Here is a 12,235-nt window from a genome sequence, read left to right as displayed (position 1 = left end):
TGAAAGTATATTTGGAACCCTCCTTAGGACACTGACAGACACTTGCTTGTTAACTAAATTTCACAATTAGGACTTATTTTCATTACCTTGGCCAAAGGTTCGTACCGTGTCTCCTAAAATACAATCACCCTTGGGAAAGGATACTTCTTGGGAAAGATAAGAAGATAGTGAATTCTGGAGAAAGAAACAATGGAAGAGAAACCACAGAGCCAGGCAGGATGGCACACACTGGTAATTCCAGCTACTTAGGAGGCTGAGGCATAAGGATTGCAAGTTCAAGGCCAGCCTGGAAGATTTTGTATGACCCTGCCTCAAAATAAAATTTAAGAGGACACAGATCAGCATGATGGCCCTTGCTTAGTTTGCACCTGGCTCTGGACTCGATAAGAAAGAAGGAAAGGTAGAAAGAGAAAAAGTAAACAAGTAATCATGGAAAGGAAAACCTGAGATTATGAATGAAAGATTCCCCATCTTCATAAAAGAAAATAATGACACAGATCTTTTGCAAAAGGGAAAGGGAACAAGAGATGGAGAGAGAGGGGAAAGAGGGAAGGGAAAAGTGTGATAAAAGAGTTAAGATGTGTTATGTACATGTACCAACTCCACACCAGGAATGGAATCATTATGTGCTGCAAACATGTACTAATAAAAAATTAAAACTTTTAAAAGTAATTACTAAAGAATAAATAAATAAAAATAATAAGTTCCCCATATTCCTTACTCCAGCCTAAGATTTGTCTTGTAGTGTGTTCAAGTGCACTGAAAAAATACTAGTCACAAACTCTCTGTCTATAGAAACCGCATGTTTTACCACCAATAAAGTGTTTTTAGAGAATGAGATCCATGAACTGTGCTCTTCAAGTATCTTTATAAAATCGTTATGTTCTCAAGCAATGTGTAAAGTATCAAAAGACAAATGCAGAAAATTTTTCTACTTGAAAACTGCATGTTTGTTATCATCATGCCACTTATAATGATCAATGCATTTAAACAAAAAACACTCTTTATGAAGTGCACAGAACAAGTATCGGCCCTGAAAATGCTCGGTAGAAAAGGGTGAAACGTGTGCTATTTACAGAGCAGAGGAGCCTGACTCCAGCACCCACAGCATCAGGAGCCCTGCCACACTCAGATTGGCACCGAGTGGCACAGACAATGACCTGGTCTCTTATGACAAATCCATGTGGACATTTCTGTATTTTGGTTTGGAACAGGAAGTAGTAATTTCAGGAGTGAACCAGAGCACAAGGGGCACAGAACAATGCAGGGGAAGCTGCCACCATGAGGCTGGGTCTAGCCCGGGATGGGCACTCAGCCAACCCAAGGTAACCATTAATCCCTGAGGACAAGAAGCTCCCCAGGCCATGCAGCACAGTATCACCGGCACCAACCAACACAAGGTTACACACACACACACACACACACACACACACACACACACGAGTGTCCCCTTCTAGAGGATCGGTTTATCATGTGCTGAGAGGACCACAGATAACCAGAGAACCTCTGCTTTGTCTCCATGCTACAGCCATACTGACTTACAAAACACACTGCGCAAGACCCAGGGGTGTCTGACTGCACCGATAATCACAGAACTCCTTCTCTAACCATAAGTTTAGTGTTTGCAGGAAAGGAGACGCTTAATCTCAATGTACAGATTGCCTGTCTCCTGTGAAAGGAATACACACAAGAAAGTCCAGACAATGCACTGACACCTGGATTAAGCGAATGGAGAACAAGTGAACTTTGGAAGACTCAGGGAGGCTCCGACACACCCAAGGACACCAGAGCCTCCTCCTCACAGCAAGCCACACAGTCTTTGGGACAGACCCATTTCTCCAGTGTCAGAAAATATGTTCTGAGCTTTTATTCAAAATAGGGATAGTGTATTTCTATAAAGCTTTGGCTTTCCTAATACTAAATAATATAGCATTCCTAGAATGTACACATAAGGAACATTTCTGAACTTAAACCTTCAATCAGTCATTTTCCAGCTGGAGATTAAGGCAGATACACTCTGTGGCCCCTCAAGACCACTGGCTCCCAGATCAGATAACAGCTAACAGAACTGACAAAGGAGCTACCCAGGCACCAACCATGGACTGGTACAGTAAGTGCAATGCTCTACAGTTTGCACTTGAGAATACATCACCTCTAATACAACAATCACAGTAGTAGATATGATTGCCCCTATGTTGTAGTGAGAAAGTAAATCTAGAAAGCCTGATGCACCAAATGAGAGGGAACTTAACGGAAACTTCAGTTCTGGTCCTCTACACATTTGACAGTGGGCTCACATGCTCACATCCACTTCAGAATACATGGAACATCTTGCTGGCAATTTCTAATTTAAGGTCTGACCTACAAAGCGAAAGTACCACAAGCATGATTATGTTCTACCTAACCAAAGCCAGTCAACCAAGTTTTCCTCTAGTGTAACTTCAGTAGAAGGCTCTTAAATTCTGAGTGTTAATGAAAAAAAAAATGGGAGTGGTAGGCAGAAGCTCAAAGTTATCAAAAGCATTTTAATCTCAGATTACAACTGCATAAAAAAACTAAATTATATCTCATGTTGATTTACTGCATTCAGAAATTATGCATTTATAAACCTAACTTCTTCCATCCAGCAATACAACATATGGGACGGGAATGAACTTCATTCCTTTATGAAGTGTGTCAGACAGAAATGAGCTGAATCAACTTACCCCCAGTCAAACTCTGAACTTCTTTTGTTTTTGTTTTTTTGAGACAGGGTCTCACTATGTAGTCTAGGCTGGCCTTGAACTCATTCTGTAGCCCAGGCTGGCCTCAAACTCACAGTGATTCTCTTGTCTCAGCCTCCCCAAATGCTGAGTTTACAGGCATGCGTCACCACACTCAGCTTCTGCATTTCTGGTAGGTTCTATTTCCTCAGTGGGTAGCTGGAGGACAGTAACAGTTCCAACATCAGGGATCTGGTGATAGGTTTAACTGAGATTATACAGAGAATTCAGTAAATATTCATACTACCAATTTAAGTGGGAATTAGCTACTCAAGATAATGTCACGTTCCATTTTAAAGTCAGGAACTATACATTTGTAGCTGTGGCAGCTAAAGGACCAAAGCAATTGACATGAAAAGGTCTCTGTGGGCCATGAATTTCCTAAGCACAGAGGGCTGAAGCCACCATAAAACCTTGTGGCTGTTCATGCACTGCCCAGGCATCAGCAGACACAGCGACTTCTCCAGAACCCACTGGTGTGCGCGCACATGTAGCTACCCCCTCCTGGTACCGGGAATGAACTGACTGGCATCGCATCTGAGAGCAAGCACTCCCCCTGCATATGCCACTCTAGCCTCTTCTGCCTTGTAAAGAACACATCCAGGAAATGTCTTCTCTTTTCCTTTGTCACATTTCCCCACATTACTAGATCATTCCCACCAACAAATAAATAAGCTTCCATCACATTCCCCATCTTTAACAACAAGAAGAAACCTTCCGGGTGCCACACCCTCCTTTCAGGTCGAGGGCTCTACCCCCATGCATGGGTTAGTGCCCTTGTCATAGGAGTTCCTGACAAGTGATGGCATGGCCCCCTTTCCTTCACTCTCCCTCCTCTTCAGGACACCCTGCCCTGCCATGCTCCCTAGGTGACAAAATACCAGCATAGCTCTCACCAGATGGGTCCCTCAATCTCAGAATCTGCTGCCTAAAGCGCTGTAAGAAATAAATCTGTTTCTTATAAATCACTCAGGCTTAAGGATTTTGTTGCAGCCACACAAAATGGACTAGACCATCCATCTAGCTAATACCCTGCTCCTTCATCCCTCTGCAAAGACATCTTCATTTCCTCTCTTTCCATTCCTTCTCTTTCTTAACCCAATTTCAGTCAGGCTCTTCTGAGGTCACTGATGACCACATTTTGCTGAGGCCAACGGTCAAGATCCCATCTCTTTACCTGCCCTGTCAGCAGCATGTGACCTTGCTCATTTCTTTCTTCTTGAAACACTTTATTTAGCTTCCAGGATGCTCTCTGGCTCTTCCCTTTCCTCGATGGTCTCCCTGTTCCACTCTCCCCTCCTTCCATCTCTCTCTCTCTCCCTGGCCTGTCAGCACGAAAGGGCAGTGGGATGGCCCACAACTCCTCTTCTGCACTTGTCATCTCTGCCCAAGGAACCCACCCCATCTCGTACCTGTGAAACCTTCACGACTGCACACATCTAGCCTAGACTTCACCTGTGAGCTCTTCGCTCACAGTAGTCATTGCATCCTCTAGATTTTTCAGTAGGCATCTTATCACTCCCAAAGGAGACTCCCAATCTCTGTTTCCAAATCTGTTCTTCTCTCTATTCAGTAAATGCCAACTCTATGCTTCTATTATCCCAAGTTAAAACCTCACCAATCCATCCCTAACTCTTCACACCACAAACCTGTCTTCAACCTAATTCTATTGATTCTACCTGTAAAATATTGCCAGACTCTGGCATTCCACCCCACCTCACCTAGCCTAAACCACTGCCACCTCAGCTTTGAATGTGCATCCTCACTGCTCTTTGGCTCTGTTGTGCCCCTCTGAGTCATCAGAACAGAGACAGAGTAACAGAAGGGTCGAGTCACGTGCTCTTCTCTCCGAACCCATGCCACCAGAGGAAAATGGCTGGTGAGCGGCAACAGCCTGAATCTGGGAATTCTCACATCCCTGAGTACTTGTACTTGCTACTTCCTGTGCCTCAGTGTCCCTGTTCAGCCCCAAAGCACAATGGCTCACTCTCTCAATTCCTTTGCTTAAATTTGACGCTCTCAAGGGGGATCTTTCCCGAGGACCTATAACTATTTTACCACTCTCCAGCCCCCAAGATTTTCCTCTCTCCACAAATCTTATTACCCTCTGACATCCTACCAATTTTAATTTCATGTGTGTCTACTATTTCTCTAGATCTATTAACACATAAGCCTCATGAGGGCAGAAAATTTATTCTCTTCACTACAGTTTCTCACTGACTAAAATAGAGCCCGAAGTCATTCAATAAATATATTTGTTCATATAGAAGTGAATGGATGAATGAAAGCAGTTTGAGCCTGAAGCGTCTAAAATTAGCATCTGGCCTCTTTTCCCCAAGTAGTAATCTTACTGCCCAGCCATCAATGACAGCAAACTGTACAATCTGTCATGGGCTCCTCCAGCCAGAATTCTGCTTGCAAACTTCACACATATTTGTCAAAGTCCCTGCTGACCTACAAATCAAACATCTCATAGAATTCAGGTCGTATGACTTAAGATGCAAACAACAAGAAATGGATGTGAAACAGACCTCCGGTAGACATGGGGAGCAGCAGGAAGCCAGCCCCATTCTAAGATGCCTTTAGATAGTCACAGAATCCAAACTATATAGGTCAGAAATCGAAAAGGTCTTCAAAATTCATGTAATGTTTGCCTCTTTGTACAATTTGGTAATATGGACTGGGGATTTAGCTCAGTGGTTCAGCCGCCTGCCTTGCAAGCGCAAGGACCCGAGTTCGATCCCCGGTACCAAAAAAAAAATGAAGTCATTTTTGAGTCAGAGGTGGGATGCCCTAGCCCTGTGCTTGCTCCTGTGAGGACTGGGTTTTCTCTCAGGACTCAGGCCTCTCTCCACCTCACCCCACCCCACACTAGTTAAGAGGAATGATTTATGTGACTACAAAGTCTGGAAAGTACAAGAGGTCTGCTGGGCATGGCCCCTCCTTCCTCATCCTTCTTTCTGGGGATAAGCCTGCCTAGGAGACATGTCTGCCTCCCCTCACCCAGGAAGCCTGCCTCAGTGGGCCTGATACACACAGCATGGCGACCCAGGATCATATGCCTGCCACAAGGGGGGCCCGGGGCTCCACTCTGGCCTGTTTTGTGAGAGATTTTATTGTCACCAATGTCTCTAGTTTTTTATTTCTCAACATGTCCAGAAACCTGTCAGAAACCTAAACAACCCCTGTGAAAAGTGCTATTATGTCTTTGCTGCAGTTTATGAGATGAAAAAAATTTCTGTCAGGGAATTAACTCTCTAATATCGACATTCCTCACGCATAGGTTCTAACATAATGATTTCCTTCTCCTTGCACTGTGTAAAATCTCCACATTCTTGTGCACATGGGCCTCTGTGTGAACGTATTTATATACAGATGTGCATAGATACAGGCAATTATTACACAAACTATAGCACAGGATCTGAGAAGACAGTGTTCTCTGTTTCCCCATACAGACTGAAGATCCCTAACCTGAAAGTCGAAAGTCTAAAATGCTCCAAAATCTGAAGCTTTTTGATTGTTGACAAAATACCACAGGCAGAAAATTCTACATCAGACTTCATGTGTGATGACTTCATGTGATGAATCCCACTCAAAATGAAGATGAACAAAAAATATTGTATAAAACTGCCTTCAGGCAGTCGGCTCTGGTGTTCCCAGTGAGGAGAAGGTGTCCTTGGCCATGCTGCCCTCTGCCGCACTTGCCGGGCTGCGCTGATGCTGCCGCCAGGACACTCCTCTGTGAACCTCGTTCCCTGCATGCCAACCACAACAAAGAGCCAGAAGAAGTCTTTGAAGGAGGGCCTGGGCTAGTGGAAGTTCTTTTTTGTTTGACCCGACCACCCGAGAGTTCCTGGAGTGGATTGCCAAGAGCTGGGGTTTGATCTTGTTCTTCTACCTAGTTTTTTATGGTTTCCTGGTGGCACTCTTCTCATTCACAATGTGAGCTATGCTTCAGAGTCTGAATGATGAGGTTCCAAAATATTGTGACCAGATTCCTAGTCCAGGACTTATGGTTTTTCCAAAACCAGTGACTGCATTGGAATATACATTCAGTGTATCTGATCCAAGTTCCTATGAAGGGTACATTAAAGACCTTAAGAAGTTTCTAAAGTCATACTCTTTAGAAGAACAGAAGACTCTCACCAACTGTACTGATGGAGTACTTTTTGAAAAAACAGGGTCAAGTTTATGTTGCATGTCAGTTTTCTGATTTCTTATTTTAAGCATACAGTGGTAGAAATGATCCTGATTTTGACTATTCTCAAGGACAACCTTGCATTCTTGTGAAAATGAATAGAATAACTGGACTAATGCCTGAAGGATCACCAAGGATAGACTGTATTTCTAAGGATGAAAACAGCAATTGTATCAACTTCTCCTAATCATGGAATCATAGACTTAAAGTATTTTCCATATTATGGAAAGAAACTGCATGTAGGCTATCTACAGCCATTGGTTGTTGTCCAGGTATCCTTTGAATCTAACAATACCAAGAAAGAAGTAACCATAGAGTGCAAAATTGAGGGATCGAGGAACCTAAGAAATGAGGACGATGGTGACAAGTTTTGGGGAAGAGTTGCATTCAAAATCACAGCATGAAAATAGTCTTGAGTAGGATGTCTCTGCAGTATAAATGCTGTATTGTCAGTCTTTATTCTGAGTCCGCTAGACCTGCCATTCTAGAATTCTGAGACCACCTAGGAAAAGGGTGGTGCCACCTGACCTGGGTAACAGCATAGCACGCTTCCAGATCACAGTGTTCAGTGTCCTCCGAAGTAACTGCCTGCTGCCTCTGCTGCTCTTTGAACCAGTGTCCAGTCACTAGATAAGGACCATTGAACTCTGATCCAAGCATGTGGGTGGGGGTCTTGTCCTCTTTTTTTTAATGTGGTTTAATTGCCAAGTGTCTAAAGCTTAATGTGCTGTGCAATGTAAATATTTTATGGATTTAACACTGGTTAACTCATAATTTGATGCCAACAAAGTTTTAGGGGTAAAATGTTACCTGGCCAACATTAAGTAACTTTATGGCTGCAAGAAACGTGTGTGGAGAAGCTCTGTATGTGAAGAAGACAAAAGAATAAAAGTGGATCTAAAAGTATTATCCTGGGTTTTTGTAAAATTATTTTTTACATGCTGAATTAGTCTGTGGCTCTTTTTGATTAAAAGTACAAACTTTTGTTGTAAAATATGTTTTTTAAAAAGCTGATAGGATTATTTTCATGTTGGAACTGAGTCTCTTATAGATTAATGTATTTCAGACCATTAAAAACAAGAGTTTTTACGTTAGAATGAATATGCACCTAATTTTTTATGAAATTAAATTCATGAGTCTTAAATCGTGTAATAGTCTGTGAAATATCTTAATGCTTTTATTTAGCAGACTTTGGACTCTAATAAAAGATTTAAATTGTAAAATACAAAAAAAATTGCCTTTAGGCTACACATATGCGGTATATATGAAACAAAAATTAATTTCATGTTTAGTGTCCGATCTCATTCCAAATATCTCCCCCCTACACATACATATATATGTATATGTATTCCAAAATCCAAAACACTTCTGATCCCAAGCATTTCAGATAAGGGATACTGAACCCATATTTAAAGATCTTTGGCTTTCTGTCTCAATGTCAGCATAGCAAGCTTTCCTTATGGTTTCCAAACTTCGGTAATTTCTAAGCGTTTGGACACCATTAGCACATGCCTGTTTATGTGTGACATGCTGCATACAATAAGCTCTCATAAAATGGATTAAAAGAAAAAAAAAAGCTTTTTCAAATCACAAGCGAAACAGTTTGGCTCTCTGCTGCAAACAACATACATGGCTCACTCTCCTGCCATTTCCGACACAGCTGAAATGAAGTGAATGTTCACCCAACTTGGCAACTCACCACCTATCTCATTGTTCTGCTCATGATGTGCTGATTCTCCTAAGACACGCCAAACAGCTACTTCAGTTCAACTTTTCCTGCATTGTGATGTCCTAAGCCCTACTGATCTGCGATAGAAATTTCTCTTGAGCTATTCCTTCCAGTCACTGTACCTCCTCATCCCCTCACATGGAAATCCTGCAAGTCCAACCTTCTCTTCACTACTAAGAACTGTACAAATTAGTGTCTAAATTAGTGCCTGGAAAAATGATTTTAAAGACTCAAACTCGGGCCAGGGATTTAGCTCAGTGGTTTCGCTGCCTGCTGTGCAAGAGCAAGGACCTGAGTTCGATCCCCAGTACCAAATACATAGACTTTTCCACACATTGCCTTAGTGATTTTTCACCACTTAAGCCTTTCTCTATCAGTTCTTATCTTTAAAACTGAGGATAACATGTTCAGGGCCCTGGGTTTAGTCATCAGCACCACATACAGGCACACACACACACACACACACACACACACACAAAGCTAGCAATTAATACTGCTATGTTGTTCTCTCTGAATAGCTTTAGGGCTTACCATTACTTTAAAATTAAAAAATCATAAAAATATCTGATAATCTTTGAAAGACTATCATCACCTCTTGCTTAACAAATAAGAAATGGAAACTCATAGATAAACTAACATAACACTGAACAAAACTTATGTTTGGCATTCAAGGCTCTCTGTACTGTCCCCAGTTTCTTGGGGACATCGCCTCCCACATAAGCCTGTTGGACATTTTGTCCCCCATGCTCACTAGACCTGCTCGGTCACACCTGCCTGTGAAGCCCTCCTGTGCCCTGGCTGCTTCCCTCCAAGAGGCACATCTGGCCAGGTCCCAGGGCCAACCACAAGCCTATCTTCTCCCAGAAACCTTCCTGTCCACTCAGCCCAGAATGCAACCCTCTGGTCTGAGCTTCACAGCTCTTGTGTTAACGTCATTGCACACAAGTCATGCAAGGTCAGAATCCAGTGTTTCTAAATCTCTGTGGGGAAAAGTTACATGCTTAGGTCTTCACCTCTCAGGTTTGAGAGCTCTGAGGCAGAGGTGGAGTCGACTTGTGGCTGTACACAGGGCTCCGGGTAGAAGGCGGGGCTCATTCCACAAGTGCAGTGTTCTGGGTAACCCTGGCAAAGGCACCCAGTGGCCCGAGCTCACATTCAGCCACATATGCTACTGCTGAGGACAGGAAGGAGGTTTCCTTCAAAGTGTTGTCTCCCTCCCCCCAGAACACTAAGGGAACAAAGGTCTTATCAGTACAGTCAGCACTGCAAGGACCTAGAGGTGCAATATAAATCACCTACCTGTCACAGCAACATTTAGGTGACTCAACTGACAGTACAGCTGTCTCACCACAAAGAATATGGAACACTTGTGCCTGAGGCAGTGTGGCACACAGGCCCAGCAAGGAAGAATTGTATAATATGGCTGAGCATGAAAGGTCAAGAGTCAAAAAGCACCACGTTTGAATTCTGGATCCAGCCCGATGGGTTCTTGTAAGCCAATTATGAAAAGGAGCAGTCAGAGCATTTTATCTGTCCCACAGGGAATGAGACCCAAATGGAGTGAGATACAGGAAGAACCTGACCATCTAAGATTCCAATACCTGACAAAGAAGCTGGTGCTATCATCTTCTCAATCGCTCTCTCTCACTAGAGTGCAGAAGAAAGTCCATTCCCCATTTCCTCCCCTCCCAGCACCTCCCAGGTCTCTCACCTGTATACCCCCACCCTAACTTAGAAGTTCAGATGTGATCAGAAGTACCTAGGTCCCGTGTCAACAGAGGATCTAAAATCCAGGCTGGCTATAACCATCCCTGCCCCTCCATCCCTCATACAGACCTGGCTTCTCTCCCGAGAAATGACTGATTATTCTACCACAGAGAAGCTGTTCACTCAGGCCTCTTCTTTCATCAGGTATAGCTATCCCTGTGCAGAAATCTGACCTCAAGTATAAAATCAAATGAGCAGTTTCAAGATTGGCTGAAGGAGTGGCTCCAACAACAACTTCCAAATCCTGAGCCAAGGGTAAGGGAACAACTTCCATCAGAAGTGACAGGAGCCAGCCATTCCAGAAAAGTTGCAAGCAGGATGAAAAGAGGACATTAAAAAAGACACCAAATGCTGAAGGGCTCAGCAAGGCTGTACACACTTAGGGGAAGGGAACACATCTTCTCTCAAAAGCAATTAAAACTCCGTTGCGGCATATGCTGAAACCACAGACACAGCCAAATCCTTTCCCCTGGCTTCAATACCCTTAGGATATCATCACTACAAGGCAGACGCTCTGTGGCATTTCTGCACATCTGCCTTCATAGTCTAAGACTGCTCATAAAGCCATTTGAAAAAAGAAATGTAGTAGGGGTCATTCATTATTAAGAAAGAACAAATAGTTTTGAACTGCAAAATTCTTTTCATTTTTTAAATCTGGCTTTTTAATAAATTTATGTTGTAATTGTACAATGTTTATGTTCAAGAAAACCATCTGGAAAAGAACAGCACATTCTTTATTGTACCAGAATATGAAATCAGGTAAGAGAGTCAAGGGAAAAAAAACACTTTAAAGAGAAATATCCAAGTGTTTTATTTGTCACAACTTCAAATGATCAAATAATAACATGATAACAGCAGAGGAAATTTATTTAAGGAAGGCCCAAATGCAATAAGGTCTCAGCTTTAGAAGAAGTGCTTCTATTGATTGTGTTTGTCATCATTAGAAATTTTACAGACTCTAAAACTGTGCTAGGTATTCTACAAATAAATATTTCTCACACCTTTTACATCATTTTGGGAGATAGTACTTTTAAAGATTAATATTGGATCTAGAATATAAAGCCACAAAAATAAATATTTTTCCCAGAAACAAGATGTGGAGAGCATTCTTATGGGTATTCATTGAAACTTGACTTTTGGCAAGTACATTTCCCAAATCTATATAGTATGGCTTACAGTTTGACAAAAGAATGAGAAACCAGGACAGTCTTCTCGCCACTGTATGTTTTGCATTGATCCTATAACAAATCACTGTGAGTCTACTGAGTTAAAACAACACCAGAGGTCAAAAGTCTAAACAGGTTGCCCTGAAATAAAGCCAAGGCACCCTCTGCTTCGGGCTGCATTCCTTCCTGAAGCTCTCAGAGAGAAACTGTGCCCTGGTTCTTCAGTCTCCTGAGGCCACCAGCAGTGTGGCTCCTGACTTTCTTTCTCCATCTTCAAAACCACCTATATCAGACCACGTTTCTGTGCTGCCCTTTCTCCAGTTCTCCTTTACCTCCCTCTTCCACTTATAAAGACAATCACACAGCTAATCCAGGATGATCCCTCTATTTTAAGATCATCTGATTAGCAATTTTAATTCTACTTACCAACTCAATCCCCTTTGGCCATACAACATAACACATTCACTGATTAAAAGGATGCAGACCCGACATCTCTGGGACCATTATTCTGTTGACCACTGCAACCACTTCCTACCCAGTATGCTGGGCAGCCCTCAAGGTGCCAACGTTGCTGTACATGTGGTACTCTCAGCATCTATTCCTACTTCTTCCT

The 12,235-nt window shown here is 42.6% G+C and overlaps 1 protein-coding gene and 1 pseudogene across 1 annotated transcript in view; one reads left to right on the top strand and one right to left on the bottom strand.

Moving 5' to 3' along the window:
- The window catches only part of Adamts3 (ADAM metallopeptidase with thrombospondin type 1 motif 3), a 343,729-nt gene that overhangs the window by 283,232 nt on the left and 48,262 nt on the right, over window positions 1-12,235 (bottom strand). The window lies entirely within an intron of this gene.
- Window positions 6,591-7,595, top strand: LOC147830275 (sodium/potassium-transporting ATPase subunit beta-3 pseudogene; annotated as a pseudogene).

Source organism: Heterocephalus glaber, unplaced genomic scaffold (assembly GCF_053883595.1).
Source record: "Heterocephalus glaber isolate CG9 unplaced genomic scaffold, H.glaber_assembly_v1.0 deba00000281, whole genome shotgun sequence".
Taxonomy (NCBI): Eukaryota; Metazoa; Chordata; class Mammalia; order Rodentia; family Bathyergidae; genus Heterocephalus; species Heterocephalus glaber.
The sequence above is the reverse complement of the archived record's forward strand: the minus strand, read 5'-3'. Positions and strand labels throughout refer to the sequence as shown.